Source organism: Canis lupus, chromosome 9, assembly GCF_048164855.1.
Source record: "Canis lupus baileyi chromosome 9, mCanLup2.hap1, whole genome shotgun sequence".
NCBI classification, from domain to species: Eukaryota; Metazoa; Chordata; class Mammalia; order Carnivora; family Canidae; genus Canis; species Canis lupus.
This window is the reverse complement of record NC_132846.1, coordinates 59,587,302-59,614,876: the sequence shown is the minus strand read 5'-3', so window position 1 is coordinate 59,614,876 and position 27,575 is coordinate 59,587,302. Positions and strand designations below refer to the sequence as shown.

At 34.4% G+C, this 27,575-nt stretch overlaps 1 long non-coding RNA gene across 2 annotated transcripts in view; it reads left to right on the top strand.

The window, feature by feature from the left end:
* Nucleotides 1–26,436, top strand: part of LOC140640346 (uncharacterized) — a 126,430-nt gene extending 99,994 nt beyond the window's left edge. For both annotated transcript variants that reach the window (XR_012037027.1, XR_012037026.1), the window contains one exon: nt 25,130–26,436. This is a non-coding gene — a long non-coding RNA (uncharacterized lncRNA). The remainder of the gene's footprint in view (nt 1–25,129) is intronic.
* The last annotated feature ends 1,139 nt before the right edge of the window (nt 26,437–27,575 follow it).

Below are 27,575 nucleotides of genomic sequence, written 5' to 3'. Positions count from 1 at the left end.
TTAAGTCTAAATTCATCAGGACCTGAATAAAGTAATAAGAAAACTTGGAGTCACAGAATTTTCATCCTACTTTTAAAAACTCAAGGTTCAAATAATAGATTGAATAAAGTTATTATGTAATAAAAATTTGCCTAAACTTTAAATGAACACATATTGGGATTCAATATTACCAGTTTGGATTCTAATTCTAATTTTCTTTTTTTTTTTTTTTTGGATTCTAATTTTCAATCAGTTATTTAAAATTATTTTGCATAGGATTTCCTAAATGGACTCACTCTATGACGTATGCTGAGGTTTTATCACTTAAGTTTTGTGAGATGTCATATTTTCAAAAAAAAAGTGAAAAACACAAAACACAAGACATAATATAATAAACATCCATATTGCCACCACATAGTTAAAATCATGATAATATTTTTATCATCATTGTTTTAAGACAGTTTTAAAAGATAATAATTACTTATTCATAAAATTTAAGTCTTTTTGGCCCTCAACCAATGAAGTCACATGCTCACTATACTTAGTACTTTAAAAAGAACATTTAAGAATTCACATAAAGCATATTTTACTGTATATATATGTGTATGTGTGTACACAAAACTATTTTTTGAGTTTTTGTCTGTTATTTCATCCAGTCCTTTTGTAGTATTGCATTATGTAAAACTGGGCTATCCTTCTATCAGATATTTAATTCATTTCAATGTTTCACTATCTCAGTGTCCCATTAATCTTAGGTACCACAAATTGGTCTCCAGAGAAGTTACCATAAATAAGAGAAAAACTCTGAAGAATAAGAAATTGAAATAAAATGATAAAGGAAGTCATACTAGACAAATATGAACCAAAAGAACAGTAAAATAGCAGTCTTAAAATCTGTTCGAATAAAATTTGAGGCAAAACTATATCATATGGGAAAGAGAACAGTAATATATAATGGTAAAAGAAACAATAGAGCAAGAAGATATATCCATCATAAACAGATATACAACTAATAATAAATTTCTACAATATATCATACAGAGAGAAATATATAAGTCATCAGATTTAATCAGTCAAGCAGACAAATATAAGCAGAAATATTGAAAATCTGAAAAATAGCATTAATAAACCCAAGCTATTGCATACACAAGACACAGAAATATTCTTCTCTGGAACACATGAAATATTAAGGAAACTAGAATATGTTTAAGGTGACAAAGGAAGCTTCAATGGATGCTAAAGAATTCCATAGAGATGATATACGCCCAAGATATTGCAAAAAAAATACTGGAATCAGAATGGGAAGAGTAGCTTCCATTTTTTTATATACATAAGAAAATCAAATTACCATTTTTAAAATAAAATATGGTTTTAAATGTATTCAAAGGCATAATTAAGAGACAATTAGGATTAAATTAATTTTTACACATCATAATTTATGAAACTCAGTTAAGCCAGTGTTTACAAAACCTTAAAGATTTAAATATATTTATTACGAAATAGAAAAGGTTACACCAAAAGCTAGAAGTTACCGAGGAATAAACATAATAAGAAGGTAAAGGATCTGTACTCTGAAAACTATAGAACACTTATTAAAGAAATTGAAGAAGACGCAAAGAAATGGAAAAATGTTCCATGCTCATGGATTGGAAGAACAAATATTGTTATGTCTATGCTACCCAGAGCATAGACATATTTGATGCTGTTCCTATCAGAATACTATCAACATTTTCAACAGAGCTGGAACAAATAATCCTAAAATTTGTATGGAACCAGAAAAGACCCCAAATCGCCAGAGGAATGTTGACAAAGAAAACCAAAGCTTATAGCATCACAATTCTAGACTTCAAGCTGTATTATAAAGCTGTAATAATCAAGACAGTATGGTACTGGCACAAAAACAAACACATGGACCAATGGAACAGAATAGAGAACCCAGAAATGGACCCTCAACTCTATTGTCAACTCATCTTTGACAAAGCAGGAAATAATATCTAATGGAAAAATGACAGTATCTTCAAATGGTGTTGGGAAAATTGGACAGCCACATGCAGATGAATGAAACTGGACCTTTTCCTGACACTATACACAAAAACAAACCCCAAATGGATAAAAGACCTAAATGTGAGACAGGGATCCATCAAAATCCTAGAGGAGAACACAGGCAGGAATCCTTTTTACCTCAACCACATCAACTTCTTGCTAGATATGTCTCCAAAGGCAAGGGAAACAGAAGGAAAAATGGCCTATTTGGGACTTCATCAAGACAAAAAGCTTTTGCATTGCAAAAGAAACAGTAGACAAAACCAAAGACAACATAATGGGAGAAGATATTTACAAATGTCTTATCAGATAAAGAGTTAATATCCACGATCTTAAAGAACTTCTCAAACTCATCACCCAAAAAATGAATAATCCAGTTAAGAAATGGGCAGAAGAAATGAACAGACATTTCTCCAAAGATGACAGACAAATGACCAACAGACACATGAAAAAATGCTCAACATCACTCAGCATCAGGGAAATACAAATCAAAACCACAATGAGATACCACATCACACTAGTCAGAATGGCTAAAATTAACAGTGAGGAAACAATAGATGTTGGTGACAGCATTGCAAAACAGGAACCCTCTTACATTGTTGGTAGAAATGCAAGCCTGTACAGCCACCCTGGAAAACAGTATGGAGGTTCCTCAAAAAGTTAAAAATAGAGCTACCCTACAACCCAGCAATTGCACCCTAAGTATCCACAGGACACAAATGTAGTGATCTGAAAAGGCACCTGCACTCCAGTATTTCTATCAGCAAGGTCCATAATAGCCAAACTGGAAAGAACCCAAATGTCCATTGACAGATGAATGGATAAAAAAAAAAAAAAAAGATGCGGTGTATATATACAATGGCATATTACTCAGCTATCAAATAGAAATCTTACCAATTCAATGATGTGGATGGAACTAGAGGGTAGCTAAGCAAAATATATCAATCAGAGAAAGACAGTTATCGTATTCTTTCACTAACAGTGGAATTTAAGAAACAAAACAGAATTATAGAGGAAGGGAGAGAAAAATAAAATAAGACAAAATCAGAAAAGGAGACAAACCATAAGAGACTCCTAACTATAGGTAACAAACTGAAGGTTGTTGGAGGCAAGGGGGGTGGGAGGATGGGGTAACTAGGTGATGGGCGTTAAGGAGGGCACTTGATGGAATGGGCATTGGGTGTTATATGCAACTGATGAGTCCCTAAGCTCTACCTCTGAAACTAATAATACACTCTATGTTAATTAAATGAATTTAAATACAATAACATTTTTAAAATTAAAAAGAAACAGGAAATAGAATAGGTTAAAAATAAGCTGAACATTTTGACTTGGGGGCAAATCCTTCCCAAAAGGAAACAACAAGATGTAGTGTTCAATAAAATAGAGATTAAAGGTAGTTTATAAATTTAATCAAATTAATAGTAAGTCCTTTTATTAATAGTAAGTTCTTATACGTACTTTTCAAAAAAGATTTTATTTATTTATTTATTCATGAGAGACACAGAGAGAGAGACCGACACACAGGCAGAGGGAGAAGCAGGCTCCCTATGGTGAGCCTGACGTGGGACTCCATCCCAGGGTGCCAGGATCAAGATCTGAGCTGAAGGTAGATGCTCAACCACTGAGCCACCCATGTGTGCCTGTGTCTCTATATACTTAATCACACCTTTAACAAGACTGATTAAGAAAAAAGGAAAGAAGATGCATGTAATTAATGTACAGATTTCAAAAAGGCAATGGCTATATATACACAACGGACATCAAAAATATTATGGAACAATATAACTAATGTGCCTTGGAATCAGATAAATTAAATTAATAGAAAATACAAAATATTTTCAAAAAGCAATAAAGACCTTGAATAACAAAATCAGAAATTTTAAATAATTGTTAAAGACTTCTCCACCCCAAAATCTCTAGGGCCAGAGGATATTTGAGTTTCAAGAAACACTTTAGTTCTGTAACAAATTGTTAGGAAGGAAGGAAGGAAGGAAGGAAGGAAGGAAGGAAGGAAGGAAGGAGAAGAAAGAAAGAAAGAAAGAAAGAAAGAAAGAAAGAAAGAAAGAAAGAAAGAAAGAAAGAAAGAAAGAAAGAAAGAAAGAAAGAAAGAAAGAAAGAAAGAAAGAAAGAAGAAAGAAAGAGAAAGAAAGAAGAAAGAAGAAAGAAAGAAAGAAAGAAAGAAAGAAAGAAAGAAAGAAAGAAAGAAAGAAGCAAAAGTTATTCAATTCATTTTATGAGGGTGAAATAATCATGCTCAGACAGTGACAAAACTTCCACTTAATTTGTGTTTCTGTGTGTGTTTACATATAATTTGGTGAACAAATTAAAGAGTGTCAGAACAAAAGATGGGCCACTGAAGGAACAAGTAGTCCAAGGTCTTCTATGACAAGTAAGTGTGTGACAAAATGGGGACGGATTGTATTAGATTTAAAGAGGTTGAAGGAATATAAAAAATTATGCACCCTCCATTTAACTTTTTAACTAAGTGTCTAAATGACAAAAATCCTAAATAAAAATATTAGCTATTTAGGGATCCCTGGGTGGCGCAGCGGTTTGGCGCCTGCCTTTGGCCCAGGGCGCCGTCCTGGAGACCCGGGATTGAACCCCACGTCGGGCTCCCGGTGCATGGAGCCTGCTTCTCCCTCTGCCTGTGTCTCTGCCTCTCTCTCTCTCTCTCTGTGACAATCATAAATAAATAAAAATAAAAAAATAAAAAAATAATACAAATATTAGCTATTTAAATTCAAATATGTGATCAAATAAGTGTATGCATGGAACACAAGGATGTATCAAACAGAAGTATTATCAATGTAATTCATCACACTAATTAAGAGAAAAAGATCATAATTTTCAAAATCAATGACCAAAATTAATTTGGTAAAGTTTAATCACTATTTATAATAAAAACTCTTAGCACACAATGATCAAAGGGGATTTCTTTAATTTATATATGACAGAAAATATTTTACACCTGAGAAAAATCTTTAGCTGGATAACTTTATTATCAAAAACAAGAGAAAAATGGTCCTTATCAATGTTGCTGTTTACATGGTATTGAAGGTTCTAGACAATGTCATTGAAAAGAAAAAAAGAAAAAAGAAACATTAGTAATACATATGTGTTGAATGGAAGCAGCAAATATGTTTTTATTTGCAAAATGTTTATGATCATCTATTTCCAAAAATTAATATACTCTATAATCTGTTGAAACCAATAAGACAGTCCAGCAATTTTATCAAGTAAATAATCAGCCTAGAAAGTCAAGAGTGTTTCTTTACATCATCAAACACCAATGAAGAATTATAAAAACAAGGTAGCATTTACATTAACTTAACACCAAGGAAAGCAAGTAATAATTAGCTAAGTATATACTACTCTCTATAGAGAAAAAATATAAACCCCAATAAAAAATTCTAAATGAATGAATGGGAAGATCATGCTTGCTCATGGATGGGACAACTCAATTAAGGCAGAGGCCAATTATTCCCAAAATATACTAATATAATGTGATCCAGTCAAATATTTTTAAAGAATTAGTAGTTGCACTAAAATATTAAATGAGTTAATGTAAGTCCACAAATAATTGAATGAATTTCATTAAAAAAGGCTGATGAAAAGATTTGTCTTATCAGATACCAACATACTTTAAATGTATTAACAGTAAACACAAACTGTAGTAGTTTTTGAGAATTATTAGGTAAATAGAAAAATGGAAGATACAGAGATCTCAGAGTCAGTGTTTATATAATAGAAACTTATATGATGAAAGTAATTCCAACATGTGAGGAAAGGAAGGACTGTTAATAGATGGTGTTGAAAATATGGTCTATTACATGGAGACAACAAACCCAACTAAACAAAAAAAGCAAAACGGAACTTGATCCTTGCTCAATGAAGGATTTGGATACGATAAAAGTTTAAGTATAAAAGGTGAAACTATAACATTAACAAACTATGAACAAATAATTTTGTGAGCTAGGGGTGAGGAAGTGCATCTTAAAAGTTCAAAATTACAAAATCTAAGGCATCACATGGGAAATGCAACATGTTGATTAGGTCAAAATCAAGGTATCTGTCCAACTATACAACAGGGTCATTGAATTAGTGGAATGAGGAATGATATTTACAATGCCTCAAAGTGACTTGTAAAATAAATGCTCACATATGTCCACAGGAGGATCCAATTAAAGATGTTTACTGTGGTATTGTTAAGAAGCATAGGCATCAGCTAAGAGTAATGCATTAAATGCCCATATAACAACAGGGGTAAATCTTTTTATTTTTTTTAATTCAATTAGCCAACATATAGTAATACATCCTTAGTTTCACATGGGTGAATCTTAAACACAAAGTAAAGTGAAAAAAACAAAAAAGAAACATGACATTGGAGATAACACTATACCACTTAGACCTGTACCCAACATAACAGCATACATTTGATTAGTACGCAAGTAAAATGATAAGCATTGAAACTTACAGACAAGATGACCTCTATCTCCTCATTTTCCTGGGACAGCCTAGGTTATACATGTTTATGTATTTTCCTGTCCAATTTAGGTCTTTGTTGTTTTAGCAACAACAGCAAAAAAATAATTATTACTTTGAAATAAGCCAGGAGAGTTTTGGTAGACCTCTACTTTGTGATTCCAGACTCTGCCATGTATTCAACTAATAGTAAACACACACAAAGTAAATGGTTTTTATTTTAACACATGCTTAAATTTTAAATCTAACCACATAGAGTCTGCATTCTTTTCCTTTTCCCAATCCTTTCCAAGTGAAAAATAGTACCCCCAGTTCCATTGCATCAAGATGAGCTTTCATTAAGAAATCAAGTGTATTCTGAAGTGCATTTAGGGAAACCTAATTCTTTCAGGCCTTGAACAATGATGAGAGAAGTATTAGACCATTCCTTTTTTTTTTTTTTAAATAATTCTCCTTTTTTATTTATTTATGATAGTCACAGAGAGAGAGAGAGAGGCAGAGACACAGGCAGAGGGAGAAGCAGGCTCCATGCACCAGGAGCCTGATGTGGGATTCGATCCCGGGTCTCCAGGATCGCGCCCTGGGCCAAAGGCAGGCGCCAAACCACTGCGCCACCCAGGGATCCCGTATTAGACCATTCCTGTTCGATATTTAATGTACCAGCTAGATGTGCAGTGGCCTGAATTGTGGCTTATAAGATTTACAGAGCCATCACTCATTCACTGTTTGGGTCAGCAGAAACAAGAGAAATTATAAGTAGGGTGTACATGGAATACACATGTGTGAAATGGAGCCTGACCAGTCCCACTTTAGAACATACAGAGAGTAGCCTGAATGTTTCTGCTACAGTGGTGTTATCGATTATTGTATAGCAAATATCTACAACCACTTTTTAAACTTGTTTAGTAGTGTTTCTTGAGGACTTGGAAAAAATCTGTTAGGACGAATGAACTCAAAAGTTAATGCTGGTATTTAATAAAAACTGAGGTACTTAATTCTAGCCTTTCAAGAAAGTTGAAAATGAATGTGTAACTTACACCAGTATTTGTTGGCATTTATCATTCACCATGGAAAGTATTCACTATGCAACTGACTACATGGAAACTAGTAGACACAAATCTGTTAAAGAAGCATTGGCCTCTATTTTAAAAGTCAGTAGTTGATATAAGGAGATTGTGTCCAAATATACGTATAGATGCAGACAGTAAGGACATATATTACTCTCTACAGCATGACTTTTCATTTAGATCTAAAGCTGTGGTCCTGCATTAATTTTATTCACTTTTTAATCTGAGTTTATATATAAAAGGTGAAGAAATAGCTATGAAGTGTTGGCTCCATTACCAGAAGTGATTTAAAACCAGTTAATTTCTTCCATATTTATATTAGGGTCATATATTTTAAAGAGAAAGTTGGTTAATTTCACTAATGGCTTTATTTTTGTATTCTGTTCAAGAACTCAGAGCAAAGCTTTTGTTGAGTTTATTCTTTCAAAAGTGAATTCAGTGACATTATTGTACAGAATGCTATTATAAATTGAGTTTAAATGTTAGTTAGAAGGATATTTTGAGGAATATATTTATGAACTCAGAAACAGTAAATGTTAAGCAGATTCAAATAAAATTAAAACTGCAGCAAAAATGTATCATTTAAAAATGTTTAAAAAATAAATTGTAAACCGTATCCATATATTTGGGATAAAATTACTAAAAAAGCCTTAGCAACAAGAATGCGTACCAAAGATTTATAGATTTGTAGGATGAAATCACAGAATAGTTGAAGTTTGGGTAAAAGACATAGATGGGTATTTCACAGTAAAGGAAAGTACACAGTACAGGTAAAAGACTTTACTGGGTATTCCACAGTAAAAAAAGGAATCACAACACCGTGGGAAAGTCATCTTTATTCCTGCCATATTGGAATACAAAGGAAAAAACTGTGATACCCAGAGTTAGTGAGGTTGCAAAGATAGTAGCAACAATATGTACCAGTTGGCACGCATAGGAATGTCTATAATTGAATTGTTTTTGTGAAAAAGCCCTGTTGTCTCTTAACCTAAGAATAGAATGAAAGGTGGTGGGTTACTATAATAAAATGCTACACGTTTTGAAAGCAAACGAACTAGAACCACATATATCAGCATGAATAAATCTCACAAATATAATAGCAGAATAAGCAAGTCATTGTAGAAGACATATGCCAGCCAGGCATGCGAAATATTCAAAATGAGAGACTATATTGTTTAAGAACTTGTACAAATCAAAAACAGGGCAGCCCAGTTGGCTCAGCGGTTTAGAGCCGCCTTCAGCCCAGGGCGTGATCCTGGAGACCCGGGATCGAATCCAGGTCCCTGGATGGAGCCTGCTTCTCCCTCTGCCTATAGTCTCTGCCTCTCTCTCTCTCTCTCTCTTTCTCTGTGTCTCTCATGAGTGAATAAATAAAATCTTAAAAAAAAAATCAAAACCAAAACGAAAAAAAGATATCAAACAACGAATGCAAGCACAAAGCTTACCACTGAAACAAGAGATGACATCACAGAAGAAAGTAAATGCAGCTTCAACAGATTCAGTACCTCTGTATTCTGGATGAGGTGGAAGATGTACACTACGTGGAACATATATATAGCCGTTTACTATGATATTCTTTACACATTTTATAAAAACTTATAGTCTTTTGTATATTTTAGGTTTTAAAAAAAAAGTTTTACTGTTAAAATAAGAGTTAAGGAGATATACAAATTCAACATAAATAATAATCCTTGTACTTCCAAATATAAAAACTCTAAACATAAAAACAATGTTAAATTTGGGGACACGTATAAGTATTCACTTAAAAACACAAAGGACCAGAGTATTCAGAAAAGAAATGTAAATTAGTGAGCAAGAAAATTTTGTAAGAAAATTTTAGTCGGGCAGTCAGAAGATGATGAGAAAATGATAAAAAAAAAAAAAAAAACTTAAGAGATATGGAGATTATATGTAAGTAACCGAAAACATCCTCATACTGAGTCCCAGGAAATAAATTATGCACATATGAAAATATTTGAATAAGTTATAAGATATCCTCAAATTAAATAAATAATATTTAGTACTTAGTTGGCATTCCCATGTGACAGGTATTGTTCTAAGACCTATGCATATGTTAATTCATTCAGCACTCAAAAATCTACGTGGGGAAAGTATCATTAGCTACATTTACATAATAGCTAAAGAAGATAAAAAGCCACACATTTGATTATAATAGCCCCACAATTTGGACTCAGACAGTTTGCCTTGAGCCAGTACTCTTAATTATGAATGAATCAATGAGTGAAGGAATGAATGAATAAATTTGCTAGAAAATATCAAAGAAGAATCAAAGTGTATTTGTGTATTTTCTTAAGTTGATGAAGGTTATTCTCCGAAAACATACAACAGAGACCAAACTTAATGTGGCAACTTTATCTATCTATCTATTTATTTATTTATTTATTTTTAAGATTTTATTCACTTATTCATGAGAGACACACAGAGAGAGGCAGAGAGACAGAGACATAAGCAGAGGGAGAAGCAGGCTCCATGCAGACAGCCCGACTTGGGACTTGATCCCTGGTCTCCAGGATCAGGCACTGGGCTGAAGGCAGCACTAAACCGCTGAGCCACCCAGGCTGCCCCTAATATGGCAACTTTAGATATATTTCCTTTAAGATTAGGGACAAGGATGGCTAGTTATCAACTGTTTAATCGTTTATTGGAACTTCTCTATCATCACAACCAAGAAAAAGAGAGAGAGAGAGAGAGAGAAAGAGAAAGGGAGATGTATAGATAGAAAGGGAGATATAAAATTCTCAGTGTAAGCATACAATATTGTATTCTTTAAGAAAAACCACAAATTATTCCAAGTGCATAATCCAACGAGATTTCCAGATTCATGCATACCCCCCCAAAATTACTCATGTTTCTTTATAACGACAATGATCAAAAAGAAAACCAAGACATAATATATAATTTACAGTAAAACAAAAGTATTGGAATGTGTAATGATTGACTTAACAAGGTAGGCACAATATACATGTGGGGAATAAAAATTAAATAACAAATAATTATATACAAATGGGGATACATATGTTCATGAATATTGCAAGTTAATGATGTGGACATATCAATATATACAAATTAAATGTATGAATTCAAAACAATCTCAGTACTATTCTAGATATTTTTTATAAACTAAACTCATTTGAAATTTGTAAGGAAGGATATAAATTCACAAATAACAGGAGTGTATATTGTGATATACCAAAACATATTGTAAAGAAATGAGAAACATTCCTGCAGGAACTGAAAATCACAAAAATAGAGATCTCTGGAGACCCTGGATGGTGGGAAATTAATATCTGATAGGAAGGCACCACAAAAATTTGGAATAAAGTATGAACTGTTGGCAAATAAGTGATATTAGGAAAATTTATTCATGACAAAAATATATCAAACCAAATATCTACCTCTTTTTTGTGTACTGATACAGTCCATTTGAATCAAGCATTATATGTAAAAAGTTAATAGAAGAAAATATATGTGAATATTATTGTTACCAATAGGGAAGAGAATTTCTTCAAGAAGATCCAAATATCACAAGTCATAAGGAAAAAAATATGATGTGTATGTGATTCTCTTATAAATCAGGATTCCTATTCACATTAACATTAATATATATATTGATGGAGCATAGGAGTCTAGTCTTCTTTTTGTGATAAATATTGTATAAAGTTATTTCTATGTTTAAAAGTGATACTTCGATCTGCTATCACATATAATTTTTAAAAGAACAATATATCAGTGTAATAAAAGGTAAAATAATATTAACTAAATTTAAAATAAACTATTCAGTACTTGAATGGTGTATGGTTGGTCAGGACTATATTAGATCTATTCACAGATTCACTATGACTTCAAGGATACAGTGTTAATTATGTGGGAATGTGTCATTAGGTCCTCAAACACCAATAGGATTGTTTGCATAAATAATACAATCTTTTAAGTTTTAATGGGGTGTAATCTGTATAGAAAATAACACATATTTAATGCCTGAATGAGTTTGGACATATGCACACCTGTGAAACCATCACCGTAATCACGGTAACAGAAATATCACCTCCAAAAGTTTCCTTATGTAGCTTCTCTTATTGTGTGCTTTGTTTTTTGTTGTTTTGTTTAGTTTTTGTGTATTAAAAACAGGGAATATGAGATCTACTCTCTTACTAAATTTTTATATGTACAATATATAGAGTATTATTAACTCTCAGCACCATGTTGTATAGCAGATCTCTGGATTTTACTCATTGTGTAACTGAAATTATATACCCATTGAACAATTCATCATCTCTCTCACAATATGCCAAGATAACCAAAGATGCCTCTGTACATTTTCAAAAGTTCCTAAGGGAAAAGAGAAATTCTCTTTCTTGAAAGCCAATACCTTAAACCAAGTTCACAAATGATAAACAAATGAAAAATTGGAAAAAAGCCATCTGCCATGTTCTAAACTCTCACGTATTTTATACCTCAGCTATATGAGAAATTTCTGAAAATGATTACATAGTTGACAGAAAGCAAAAATGCAACCGAAAGGTCCAAAAGAAGTACAGGAGTACCTTGTGACCTAAACTACCTGAGGAGAAGGAAAGAAATAGGGCGGCGGGATTTAGACAACCTTCACAAGATTAAATTATAATAAACAAAATACAAATCCCTTTGTGGGAGGGAGAAAGGAAAAGAGAAATAAAGAGAAAGAAGAAAGAGAAAGAAAGAAGAAAGAAAGAAAAGAAAGGAAGGAAGGAAGGAAGGAAGGAAGGAAGGAAGGAAGGAAGGAAGGAGAAAAGAAAAAGAAAAAGAAAAGAAAAGAAAAGAAAAAAAGAAAAGAAAAGAAAGCAAAGAAAATAAAAGAAAAAAGCAAAGAAAAGAAAAGAAAAGAAAAGAAAAGAAAAAAAGAAAAGAAAAGAAAGAAAAGAAAAGAAAAGAAAAGAAAAGAAAAGAAAAGAAAAGAAAAGAAAAGAAAAGAAAAGAAAAGAGTGTTAAATCCAGGAGTTGCCTGTATGATGGTTTTGTTTTATCCTGGGACATAAGAGGCAGTGACTTCCACTAAATGGAAGGAAGAGAGAGATAATAGTATACGTGAAGTCAGTTGAGAAGATATAAAATACTATTATGGCCAGTGGGAAAGATTTTATTGAAAAAAAATTAGATTTTGGGGAAATTACTTTTCCAGATACCATGCATTCTGTTTTCCTTGAGGATGCCACTTTAGTATGTACTTCAGATATTTAGACCCTTTCTAATATTTAGGATGATTGACTAAAGTCTGATGGGTGAAAATATTTTAAAATCCAGAAACGGTGCAGGGGAAAATAAGAAACTCTTGAAATGTAGATTAGGGAAAGCTTCAGAGAGGAAGTAACGTCTACCCTGGATGGTTGATTAGGCACACAAGGAGGAAAGACAATCTAGTCAGAAGGAAAGAGTAGGTTCAAAGACCAGATGATACAAAAGCATAAAATATCTTAGAAGCAAGGTTGGTTAGTATGTGTAGAGCACAGAATACTAGATTTGGGAACACAAAGGTAGTGGAAGAGTGCAGAGAGACTGTGCTTTCCTAAACAGATTTAATGTCTATAGGTACGGCTTCATGTGTGTGTTTGTATTTGTGAGTGTATAGGGTTATGTCTGTCCATCTGTCTTTTATCTACTTGTCTATGAATTGTCTGTCATTTATCTGTGATATCTTAATGACACTGTATTTTAAATAAATAACATCATCTTAGACTTTCTATTCAAGTGTACCTAAAAACAGTGGAATCTAATTATTAGGATGCAAATGACAAACTAAATGCAAGAAAAAATTTTAGTATGGAATCAGAGAACAGTAGGAAAACATTACTTTAGAAATATGGTTCCTTAAATGCTGTTTTTCAATATTTACAAAAAGCCTCTGCTTCACATTGCTTTTGTGTTCTTGAAATGTGCTGAATCCTATTAAATATGCATGTATATTGATGCATTTTATTTTCTACTGCCATTTATATGACCTCATTCATCGGAATTTATAAATTTCACAAAGGAATAATATGCCAAAACGCATAAAGTGAGCTAAATTGTATCTTTATCCAAATTGTAATTTCTTTTACCAATTAAATAATTTTATTGGATAAAATACATGGAATAATTTATAAGCCAATAAAATTATAAGAATACAAAATGTGATCAGCATAATTATATAACTTCTCTGGAATACAGTTTCTAATATTTTCTAATCCATTGAGAATTACCAGATTTTATTTCAGTTATTAATGTTTTAAATTTGTCAGTATGTTATATAAATGCTATTTAATATTTGGCTAAATCAAGAGGAATCCCATCTAAATTTCTTTCCTTGGAACTTATTACTGCAGACCACCAAGCTCTAGAGAAATACATGATGTGGGGCTAAACCTTCCTCAGAAGTACTGACCCATTTAGCATGAATAGTATCATGAAAATGGACTTACTTCTAATTACAAGTAAAAGGTTGAAATGAGAGCATCTTTCACCCATCCAATTAAGCTCCAGGAAAAAAAAAAAAAAAGTAAAACCTTTCTCTTAAATACTATGTGTAAAAACTCTTAACTGCTTTTGCTTAATTTCATGGGTTAAATGGACTTTTGAATTTTTTTTTTTTTTTTTTTAATCAAAGATTGTGAATTGCCCTAGGAGTTTGCCATGGGCACTGGTAAGAAAGCCCACTAACGGCTCAGGTTGTAGCTGCAGGTTTGTCCCTGTCATATTTAAATACTAAATCATTTTTACTACTCTGCCTTAATTTTGTCATTTATAAAAGAATGGGCTAAAACAGATAGGTGGGTTTCCATGAGACAGCCACAGGACTTTACGATTCACTGTACTTAAGGTTGAGTTTGGGGGAAACTTCACTCTGATTCAATTAACGATGTTCTTTGTATGTTTCCTCTACTGTTCCATAGTTTGATTTGTTTGTTTGTTTGTTTTTTGAGAAAAAATCTTCACCACCAAAAAAGTTAGAAAAAGCTGAGTGGAAAATAGGCTTTATGCAGGGGGTGGGATGAGAGGGCGTGGTCCGTGCTCCAAACCATTAGAACTTCTGGATTCTAGAGCTTATCTTATCCTGTTCCAACTCTCATCATTAGAGCTGACCTAGAGTGGTCCTCTGACCAGATCTGTCCCCTGTGGAAACACAGGCAACAGGAAGAATTTGGTTATAACTTCATATGCTGGGTCTAGTAGAGAAAGTATTCAACACAAAGCAATGGGGAAGCCAATCATGCACAATAAGGTAGAACCCAAAACAAGCTACATTTGAAGATCCAGGTGGCTAGAGTCAGAAGATCCCAGTACCTAATACACTCATTCAAGACCTAATGTCTATAAAAAAGAGGGCTTTCTATAGCCCTAAAAGAACTAGATGCGTACATATAGATGGGAACACATGTGTTTGGAAAAAATATTTTAGTTTCCTATAAAATCTTGTGTTATCTTCTTAATATAGTGATAGAAAAAATTATAAAAGGACAATGCATTTATCAGTAAAATTAGTTACTCTTTCTACCTCCTGTGAAATGAAGCATCATTTACATCATAAGGAATTCAACATCAGGACCATGGATTTTCTATATGAATCTATGATGTGACCTATGTGTTTTCAGCTAATTGGAGAACTTAAGTTCCCTGAGTGTAAAGCTCAAGGAGACTTTTTGTGAGTGACCACAAAACACTGATTCTGATGGGGTTCAGGACCCATACCCTAAAATAGGTTACTTTGGAATATTAACTATTTCAAGCTGAAGGAGTTTGAGAAATGGCAGGTGCAGGAAGAATTTGGAAAATTTTCTAAACCTCCCCCTGAAGCAGGTCATAAAAGCATCATGTGAGAGGCACCCTCCCGAGACGCAGAAGAGAGGGGCATCCCTCTCTTCAAAGACAAAGGCAAGCAGGCAGGAATCTGAAGTAACAGACTTGCTAAATTCATACTCTGTCCTCTCACATCTTTACACTTTTCATGAAACCTCGCATAAAAACGCTCGGGTTTAACCATTTCTTTAGGTCCGCATTTCCTTACGTATGCTGTCAGGTCATGTAAAACTTGCATTAATAGATATATATGCTTGCCCCTTATTATTCACTTTTTTATATATGAGGATTTCAGGCAATCATTTTGGAGGGTAGAGGAAAAAAGGTATTTTTTTTTACCTCCTCACTTGTATGCTTTGCCACACCCATTAACACTACTTATCAAAATACTTTGTAATTACTTTTCTTCCATAGTCAATCAAGACTTAAATGACAACACCCAATCCTTTAAAATCAGCAAATTGGGAGCACCTGGGTGGCTCAGTCAATGAAGCACCTGTCTTCAGCTCAGGTCCTGATCCTGGGGTCCTGGGGTCCTGGGATCCAGCCCTGGGTCAGGCACCCTACTCAGCTACTCAGCGAGGAGTCTGCTTTTCCCTTTCCCTCTGACCATCCCCCCCTGCTCGTGCTCTCACTCACTCTCCCTGTCTCTTTCCAAAGAATAAATAAGCAAAAATATTTAAAAACACTTAAAAAAATAAAATCAACAAATCGAATATGCAAGCATGAATAATTATTTCTTATAACCATTCCTAATAAATAATATTAGATTAGGAGGAGAATGAGAAGCAAAGTGATCAGTGCCAGTTAACTGGAAAAGGTAAACTAATAAAGTAATTCATTAGCAATATGCAGCTGATTCCCACAGAAAGAAGAGACCTGGAGAAAAGTCTTATGATAAAGGTCTCTTAAGTCAGATATACTTGACTTCTAGCCTGCCAGCTTTTACATAATCAGCTGAACATCTTGTTTCTCAGTGTGCCTGGCTGTCAGGAAGCCAAAAACGTAAAACAATTTTTAGAAGAGGTTCAGAACAGAAAGATGCTAGGCAAGCTGTCATTACCACCTCTTTAGGGAAAATAATGTGTGCGTGCGACATACATGCGTACACATGCATTCTTGATATTGCTCACTGGGTGCTTTTACCATGTGTGTCTGGCTGAGGAAGAGCTTCAGCCCCAGGACATTTGAAATGTTCCTGTTTGCAAACATCCTTAGACTCCCAGATTTTGCACTGGAAAGGAAATTAGCAATTGTAAGCTTTCATGATAGGGTTCTCATTTTGTCTTCTTTTAAATTACCAATATCTTCAAATTAACAATGGGTTATTCTAGTCAGTAATGTAAAATCGCCTTGTAGGTGTAGACAAAAGTTTAGTTTGTTTTGTTAAGCATTTTTTAGAATAATTAATGAGGATTATAGAAATTCATTGAATACAAATTAATGTATAAACTCTTGTTGCTGTTACTTAATGTCACGTTTCCCAATATTATAGCAATCTTCACATTGTCTATTAAGAAACATTTCCTCTGGTGTGCCCAGCTGGCTCAGTTGGTTAAGCATCTGCCTTTGGCTCAGGTCGTGATCCCAGGATCCTGGGATTGAGCCCCTCATCAGTTTCCCTGCTCAGTGGGGAGTGTGCCTATCTATTTCCCTCTGCCCCTTGATCATGCTTTCTCTCTCTCAAATAAATAAATAGAATCCTTTGAAAAAAAAAAAAAGAATAAAAAGAAACATTTCTCCCATGACAGACCTCAATACAATGAAGGCAGAACTGTGTCATTTATATTTACTGGTTTAGTTATAGCATCCAGCATAACACCAGAGTAGAGAAAAAAAAATTAAGTGAAGGATTAATTGTATGACATCAAAAAGATATAGGGATAGTGCACAAGTCAACTACATGAGGTACAAAAGTGAAACACAAAGTTCATAATTCTGTGTGTGAAGCCAACAATTCCTAAGAAGGAGAAGGAAATCAATGAGATTTCATAATTCAGGGACCATCCTCCATGACTTTTGACATTTTTTGAATCATATTGACTCTTTCAAAAATATTGTGTTTTAGCTGATATAGACGTACAAGGTGCCTCTACCTTCTCTCCCACCTGCCAGGATAGGATCCACAAACACTTGGTACACAGGAGGAGCTCAAGAAATATTTGTTGAAAGGATGAATATGCGCTCAGTTAATTTTTATTTAACAAGTCTTTGATATTATAATTTAAAATAAGAAATATATATTTATTTTGCATCTTTTCCTGTCCTAAAACCCCTGATTCCTAAATGATGAGAGCAACAAGGGTGTCTTTTGTTATGTTAATGAGGCAATGTTACACAGGCTCCTAAGGATGGTTGCCAGGGGAACCAACCCTGTGACTAGGGAGTTGAAATTTTGGTCCCATTCTTTGGCCTCAGGGAAGAGAGGGGTTAGGGGATGAAACCATCACCAGTGGCAAGGACTTAATCAATTATGACAATGTAGTGAAGCTTCCATAAAAACCCAAAAGGGCAGGGTTGACGGAGCTTCTAGGTTGGTGAATATGTGGAGATTCAGGGAGAGCACAACTATCAAAAAGTAAAAATAAGTGCAATAAATTAAAACACATAGAAGTAATATATTCTAAATGAAGTATTCCACAGATGAAGTATTATAGTCCACAAAATATATGTGCAAAACTTGAGACAACTAAACAAAAAAAGACAAGGGAAATATAAATATCTAATATATTAAAAATACACAGACTCATAAGTATATTTTAAAAGTGTGAATTTCTATTTTAAATCTCTTAAATTTTAAAAGCGCAGAAATAATAATAATCAAAGCATATGGCATATTATTATAAGCAATTAAAATGGCATAGATGATATCTATAGGAAACTTAAGATGTCCATCCCATTTATATAGAAATCCTACTCTAGTGAATCTAGTTAAGGAACATAATTTAGAATACAGAAAAGTTTGACTTACAGATAAATTTATTTTCATCGTAATTATAATTGCAGAAATGTACTGGAGTAGGATAATTGCCAAATTACAGTACCTTATCCATACAATGAAATATTAGATGGTTATTGCAATTATAAGAATTTTAAAATGTACAGACTAAAAAAAAATTCAACTGGAGAAAAAAAACTATAAAGCATTTTACACACTGCAATCCTACTAAAAATAAATATCCAGAAGAAATACATAGAATGGAAGTTGGTTAACTGAGGTGAGTGGTATAAGAATAGTTTTTCCTTTGTTAATTTCAATATACCTGAATTTAGCAAATTGCCATGGTATTTTTTTATTAGAGGACATGTAATTTACCTAATTTTTTAAAAGATTATATTTTTAAGTAATCTCTACACCCAACATGTGGCTAGAAGTCATGACCCTGAGATCAAGAGTCATAAGCTCTACCAACTGAGCCAGCCATTTCCCCCTAATTTACCTGATTTTCTTTTTTTTTAAGATTTTATTTTATTCATGAGAGACATAGAGAGAGAGAGAGAGGCAGAGGGAGAAGCAGGCTCCATGCAGGGAGCCCGACATGGGACTCTGTCCTGGGACTCCAGGATCATGGCCTGGGCCGAAGGCAGGCGCTAAACCACTGAGCCACCCAGGGATCCCCAATTTACCAGATTTTCAAGTGGAGCTATAAACTAAGAATAATATTTCAGATGCAGTTTTTGCAGCTTGAGATAGAGGGGTTATTATCTTCCAATCTTGTTTACAATTCTCATCGTAGTCTAAAAATAGGTTAGCTTATTTCAGAATTACATGATCTTCTTTTATACTTGAAGTAAATTGAAAATAGTTTTGCCCTCTTGTTTTTACCTCTACATTTGCTTTATTTGTTGTCAATTTGAGTTGTAAGATATTATATTTAATCATAAGTTGTTCACTAACTTTCTACTACATTATTTCTAATACTTTGTTATAGATGATATAGAATTATATGAAATATTTTTTCAGGAAGTTTGAAATCCATCTGAGAATGTTCTGGGAATTTGAGTACAGTGTAGAGAACCATCAGAAAAAGAGCTATCTACAAAATTGTAGGGAACTTAAAAAAATATTGGGATGTGAAAAATAGAGGTTCTCTATCTATTTCCCCATTCCATGTTAGGATGTAGTCTCTAATGCTCTTTCCAGAAAGAATAAGTAATTTTAAGGTTTCCACTATAATAGGAAGCAATCCATCTCATTGTTGGAACTTTTTAAAAATTATAAAGCTTATTCTTACATCACTGGCATATCCCCATGTATCCCAGTATTCTTCCTTTCTGAAATAAACATTTAAAAAATAATAAAAGAAAGAGTAGGGATTTTAGACATTATCTCTCATTGCATCTATCATTTTGTTTTACATTTCAGAGGTTCCACATGACATCTTAAATTTTTTTCACTTTGTCCTGTCTTACTTTCCTTCTCAGCCAGCTTCTCCAGACCCTTCTGTTGTCTCAAGAACTACAACTGCTCCCCTCTTTCTTCAGTGTTTCACTCTCCATTTGGCCACAGCTTCTCTCCCTTGATACCCCATGTTCCCCTAACACAATACTTTTGCAGGCACCTCATTAAGAGAAGGATTTAAGATAATAGAGGAAAACCACATTCCAGTAAAGAGCAGGAAGCAATTTAAATTGAATGTTAGTCTACCTCTCTCTTAAAATTCTCTGGCTATCCTGCTGTGACAAATTTTTTATTGTCCACTTTTCTCTATAATCTCATACACATGCTTTTCTGTGGGAACAATTTTCACCTACTCTGTGCCCAGAAGTTTTCACCATCTCTCTTCTTTCTTCAGGTCCAAACTATTTTCCATGATCTGCCCCCAGAAAACAATACAAGGATGTCTTCTATAATGTTCTTGACAGACAGCTTCCTTCCTCAAACACCAGCAGTTTCTATAAGCAGAAATCTACCCTACCTCATTCCACAGTAAATGCCCTTATAACACTTGTTTTCTTTCTGGTGAGAATTACAGTGAAATCAAACATGCTCTCCTGTAAACTTCCCTACGATGTGAGCTGCACGTTCTGGAAAAATAGGGACTGTATTGCCACTTATTCTACTTAAGACATATCTGATTGTCTGATGAAATTTCTCTCCCATCCATAGGCCTTGGTTTTTCTTTCTCCAAACTAAATACTCCTAGAATGTCAAAGTCTCCTATTTTTCAGCATCCTTTTCATTTTTCCCTGGATGCTCCACAGTTATGACTTGATTAGATTCCAATAAATAGAAATAAAAGCAATAGTCACATAACTTCTTGGAAATGCAGATAATAGTGGAACTAGGTCTATAATTAAGTTGTATTTAGCATTTCATTCAAATGGAACCAGTGTAAGTGACAGCTCTTTCATGTGGTTATATGAACACAATGAGTAGTACTGAGAGATTTAACAAATGAGCCTAGAGGACACTAGTTACCTTTGAATTTCAGATAACAAATGATCCTTTGGTTTAAGTAAGTCCATGCCTATGATTTATCTTGGAACTATATACAAGAGACAATCAGTGAAGTAAATACGTAGCCCCTCTGGGTAAGCCACTATAGACAGCGCATTATGGGTCTATGTGATGGAGAGAACTTTAATCAGTGATTCCTTACAAAAGAGGAATCAAAGTGTCATGTGATGTTAGAGGTTTTAGAAAACCTAATTAATTCCTTCTCCACCATTTTATTTTAAAACAGAGTCAAGCAACTAAATTGGGATCAAACCAGAACTTCAAAAACACAATTTATGCAATTGCCAAATGGAGCTTACCTCTGAACTGAAATTATCTGGACCTTCAAAGTGGAGTCATATGGGTCAAAAAGCTTTATAAGACAAAAACAAAAGCAAAAACCTTCAACTCAGAACAAATCAGTTTAAACAAGAACAATGTATTGAAAAGCATAGAGAGAGGCTTTGGCTGTGGCTAGATTGAACTCCATTTTGGATTATCCCTAGAGCTCTTTAATTTTTTTTTTTTTTTTCAAAATTTGTGCCTGTGGTAGAAAAAAAATGACCAGCAGAAACTTCTTGCTTATATTCTCTTCTTTTAGCAAGTTCAAAGGAATAAGGGCTTCTTTCTAATGTTCCTGGAAAATTCCAAGATTTAACCTTATAGGAATGACACAGGTCCATTACTTCCTCATGCCTAGTTACTATAGCTACAGGATGTGATAAATTGATGACCGGCTAAGTCTAGCCCTGGAACAAGGTGGGAAATGACCCTACAGAGTTCATGGAATGTGACTGAAGGAGAGGTGGCCTCCAAAGATAAATCAAGAGTCAGGATCACAGATTCTGCGTAAAAAAAATACCCAGATGTTCACTATTAGGGGCAAAATTTAGCTACCCACCCAGTATGCGTGATTGCTTGAGGCTATGTGGCATGGGGAAAATACAAGCTCCACTGCTTTGTATCATGTGTCGTGCAGCCTAGAAACACCTATTTCTTCCTTGTTTGCAGCAAATCCAAGTGAGAGAACTGCTTTTCAGTGATTAGTGGAATCCTTGCAAAATTGATCCTAGTAGAGCTTTGAAGAGAGGCACCTAGGTGGCTCAGTCAGTTGAGTGTCTGTCTCCAGCTCAGGTCATGATCCCAGGGTCTTAGGGCTGAGCCTTATGTTGGGCTCCCTGCTCGACAGGGAGTCTGCTTCTCCTTCTCTCTCTGCTCATCTCTCTGCTCATGCTCTCTTTCTCACTCACTCTCTCTCAAATAAATAAATAGATAAAATCTTTTAAAAAGAGAGAGAATGAGAAAGAGAGATTTGAAGAAGGCATGTATAAGAGGTTCAAATAAACCATCTCAAAAGTCAGATGAGGGAGTATCTTTCCCAAGAGAAGGACTCAGTTGGGATTGGAGAGGGTAGAGGTTTCCTCCATTATTGTGTTCATTCACAGAAAAATTAAGAGTATCAGTTAAACAGATATAAATATTGCTTCCTTAAGCTATATTTTAACCTAGGTAGAGTAAGAGAAAAATCAGACTCTAAACACAGGTCTGAGCCACAGCCTCAGCAAACCCAGATGAAGGCCATGGGGAAAAGAATATCCAAGAGCTACAATAGGAAGCATGGAGTTACGTCTGGCTTGACTAAGAGGTTAAATGTAGCCAGGAGCAGCTTAAAGACAGCGCTGGGACAGATCAAGTGACAGAGACCACAGGCATGAAGTGATTTGTTTTATATTAAAAACCAGATGTTTAATTACTTGACATTTCCAATCATTTACTTAATTTGAATCTCTCATTAGCCTCTTAAGGTGAGTGATGGAGGCTAAAAATCCATCCCTTTAAAACAAATGACTGAAATCCTCCCGGGGAGCTAGAATTAAGATCAGAATTGATTGGGGTTGATTCCCTACTTTACAAAATACGGTGGTTTTCACAGAGTTTGGGGGCCAGTACTTAAAGACAAATTTTAACCATGGATCACATTTAAAATAGTGAAGGCATAGATTGGATAGTATCCCCATTCCCTCCACACAGTCTCATCCTTTGAGGTTTACAAGTGTAATTGATTAACAATATTGATGGAATTTGTACTGTTCTCCTTAAATATAAAACACCATCTTTTTTGTACATAAGATTTTTATCCCATCTTGTTTCAAAATGATCAGTAAGAGTTGATACAAAAAGAAAAACAAAAACAAAAAAAGGAGCAAATATGTCTTGAAATCAATAACACAGAATGAGAGGGGATGGGGAGTTTTCCAGAAACAACTACTGTAGGGTTTAGACATGTAATAAAAGGAAACAGACTATGATATCTCACTGTACAATCTCTACGGTGCTCTCCTGGACATGTCATCATTTCTCTGAAACTCTATTTCCTCATCAGCATATTGAAAATAATGATATCATCTCACTAATCGTGTTTTTATGAGGATGGAGGGAATGTATGCAAAATCTAATTATAAACCGTAATGCACCGATGATCATTAGAAATCAGCAGAATTTCAATCTTCAAACTATTTGCATATGAAAATCCAACTAATTTTCTTTATTTGCTCCATTATAAGAATTGATTTAAACCATCCTCGAGTGGAGAGATGGTTTTGTCAGGTTGAATGGAAAATTCATTCTTCCCCTCAGGAATGGGTGTCTCTCAGTCATGTTCCTAAAGACTGAGTTCCCTCTGAATTCAAGGACCGGAGAGGCAGATGTTCTGTTGCTAATAATTTCTGGTCTAATTTTCACAGGAAATTTAGGTTCTCGTTGAACAGCCATGAGGGCCAATTAAGAAAAGATGGGAAAAGGGCCTGTGGGAATAAAGAGATATGTACATTATGCTAGAGATGCTTGGAAGGCAGGAAGAAGGATTGGGAAATTTGCAGTGATGGGGAGCCTCAGCTAGGAAATTGTTGGAGATGACAGCTATCCATGAGGTGCCAGTAAAAGTCTAGAGAAGAGCAAATCCATTGTGAGGGTACGTGGTTGCATTCTGAGAATGTCTGCTGTCTCAGAACGTTCACCAACTGACTGGGCTGTTTGTATATCACTGGAAAATTATCATCTGACTAAGAACCTGGGCCAGTCAACCATCCAATCTTTATGTGAGAAGGGATGTCTAGATGTCCAGCTTCTTGCTGTCCAGCTGCTAAGCAGGAACCATGTGGTGTAGGCCATGACATGTCATATTTCCTGCTTACCCCATGGAGATGCCTTCCTGCAGTGCTCTGGAATGACTATTAAGTCACCACTCCCTTTGCCCTGAAGTCTAGCTGAGTTTGGTGAGGGACATAAGCCTCTCTGTTACAGTAATAATTATTTTTATCATTAATTATTAAAGTTGAGATAGGAAGTTTTATCAGAATGTCTGAGCTAAGGAGAATAACTGCAGGCAAGCTGAAACTTCAGTGAGGAGCTTCCTGACAAGAAGGAAACAACAGGTCTTCTCTATAATAACACTTATATAATGAGAGGTGCTTTTTCCTAGTGCTACTTCTGTGTAGGTCTACGTATTAGAGAGATTGAGTAGCATAATGAACAATTTCTGAAGGAACAGTTTCAGAAAAGGTGCAGAATATTGTAAATGTGACATATTTTAAAATCTCTATTCTTGGCATAAACCTAAGAGCATAATCAGAAAATTGTAGGTATAGGAAAGTATTTTGAAAGGAGCCAGAAAAAAAAAATGACAGCAAGGTATTAACATATCTGATTTTTCAAGAAAGTTCCTTTTTAAGCCAGAATCTTTATTTTCATGAGTAAAATGAGCTAATATATAACATGTAATATATAATAAAATGCACACACACTTACAGTATATAGATAATGAATATAGATAGTGTGTGTGTGTGTGTATGTGTGTGTACAAAAAAAGAGAAAGTCCTTCCTGCTCTGTTATTCAGTACAAGATTTGCCAATGTATCAGACATTCTTAAAGCCCCAAAGATATTGAGCGCCAGCAAACATGAAAATACCTTTTCACAGCTGAGGCTTTAAGCAAGCAACAGCCAGTTTATAGGTACTTTGGGGACTTTCTAAGGCAAATTTGTTCTTCATGAAACACTGGATACTGACATTTGAAATAAAGTGACGTTTCTTCGGATTTCTGGCATCAACTAAGTATACACTGAGTTGAGTCTGGGTTTCCATAGCTTTCATCACATTGCATTTGGTAGAGAAACTGGGAACTACAGAAAATTCACTTAAAGAAAAAGAAACCAGACAATTAGGGAATACTCATATACCTAAGAGGAGTTTCATTTTCTCTTTCCTTCTCTCCACCCCATAGTTGGATTCCAGCTGCTATTACAGATAGAAAAACACCACCCGTGGAAACAGAATAAAAAATGACGGCCAAGCATCCGAGAGTGCCCACCCCTTTTGCTCTTGCAGGAAATTGATCATGATTACATGCATCTGATCTTAATGGATAGTCCCTGCTCTGAGCCCCAAGGAGAACAGCCAAAGAGGAGAGGAAAAAGCAACTCAAGATCCCTGCCAAAATGCCAAAATGCCCTGAGGAAGAAATTGCTTCCTTGAGTTAAATCTGCAGATGATTTTAGCCTTGTGTTTATGTGCAAACAATAAGTCAATAGTATTAATATCTAATTCCATTTATGCCCCCAGATACTGGTGGTATTCTACCCAAAGTAAGTTACCAAGTTTTCATTTCACATCCTTAGAAAATTAGCATTCTGTTAGAAACATTCAAATAATCACAAAAAGACAATTCAGAATTTGTCAAATATTCACAGATAAAAACAAAGAATACATGCAAATATGATCATGAAATCAGTGAGGTGACATAAACTCATCAACTAACCCAAGAAATGTTAGATGTCTTGAAAATATTTGCTCCCAAGCTAGGGTTATATTTATCAAATTAACTGGACATCATTCTCCCCAAAAAGATGGCTGCTTCCAGAAGAAGGAGGATATTTATCATGAATTCTTTCCTCTAGGAACTAGAATAGATTTGACATTTTAAAAATATATCTCTGGTTTTCATTTTGGCCACCTCAGGATTTGAGCAACCATGTCCATGTTATATGTTACCTCACGATCCCCCACTCTGGATGATGTAAGTAGGGCTACATAAGTTTTATTAACTTAACATAAAGATCCAGTTTGAACCATTTTGCCATGAAACATCCATTTAAAAAAAATAAATAACAAATAAATATTATAACAAACAAATAATATATTTTGCTAAGGATTTAATTAGAATGAATAGGTATGATGGAAAAAAAAAAGAGTCTCTGGTTATTGTCTAGATAGAAAAATTTCCCTCAAAGTTATTTTTTCTCCCTGAATATTCCAGCAATAGGGATTTGGACTCCTCTGATTCTCCCAGAAGTGTACAGGGAAACTGAAGTAGAAAATCAGAGGGCGGATTTAAGATATAATGGGTCACAAATGTTCTGGTGGCAGCTGGGGCCTAGAAAGGAACATGACCATTGAGAGACTCCCTGCTGTGAAAAATGTATCAAGGTTTTCCAGGTGTTATAATATTTGACGTTCATCTTTAAGTTGTGGGCTGTTCATGTTCTAATCTCCATTGTCTCCAAATGTTCATTAAACCTCTTTTACAAATTATTGACTTGAGTTCCTGGAGCTTTGTGGGATATGGGAGGGAGACAAGAATATTTTAGCTACAACTGCAACATTGGAAGTGACTGAGAAGGCAGGTACCACTCTATATGCATTGCATTTATTTGACATGGATGTATATTATTATTACATACAGACATTAAAATGGGGGCAACATAGAATAACAACAGGCAAGGACACACTGGAGGGTAAATATGCAGGCATTAAACTAGAAAGATAATTCCCAGCCTGACAATCTCTCCTAAATCATGAAGAACCCTTTTGATAACATTCTCTGGAAAATCTGACCCCCTCCTGTATACTTTCTTAAACTTGAAACATGAAGAGTTGTATCTTTCAAATCACTGGTTCAAATTTAGGCCAGGCTACTAAAAGCATGCTTTGATAGAGATCCTATTTTCTGATTAGGTCTTGGTGAAAGATTGTACATATTCCATCACCAATTCATCATATAACCCCCTTTTTCAAGAGTTTTTTAAAAAAATCTAATAAGCAGTTAGTACACTTGGTAACTCTAGGGTTTTCCAGAGCAAAGAGTTCCACTTTGTAAATTCAGATGAATATAGGACAAGATAATGTTAACAGAGTGATGTATAGTTTTGTTGATATATAGATGATATTTATATATTCGGCTCTTCAGTAATGTTCATTTTGAAAGCATTCTTATTCTGTTTCCCTGTATTCTCTGATATCATTAACTAAAAATGTGAAGATCATATCAATATAAATAAAGACAATTTCTTCTCGCCAGATCAAAACTTCCAATTAAGATTTAAGAAATTTGTGGAAGGAAGGCTGATAGATTAACCGTGTTTCAATATTTCAAATAGAATACTGCATTTCCAATAGGAAAGTAAGAAATATGGAAATTCGGTCAATATAATATGGACTTTCATACAATAATTCTTTGAATTTTGGTTTTAGAAAAAAAAAGCCTAATGTTAAGAACCACCAACAATGTATCATATTTAAATAGATATGTGCTATATTTGTCAATTCCACAAATAACTTTCCTTAAACTATAGTGACTAATTGTTATATGAACATACGTATAAAAGTAATCTTCTCAGGGACGCCTGAGTGGCCCAGCAGTTGAGCAACTGCCTTTGGCTCAAGGCATGATC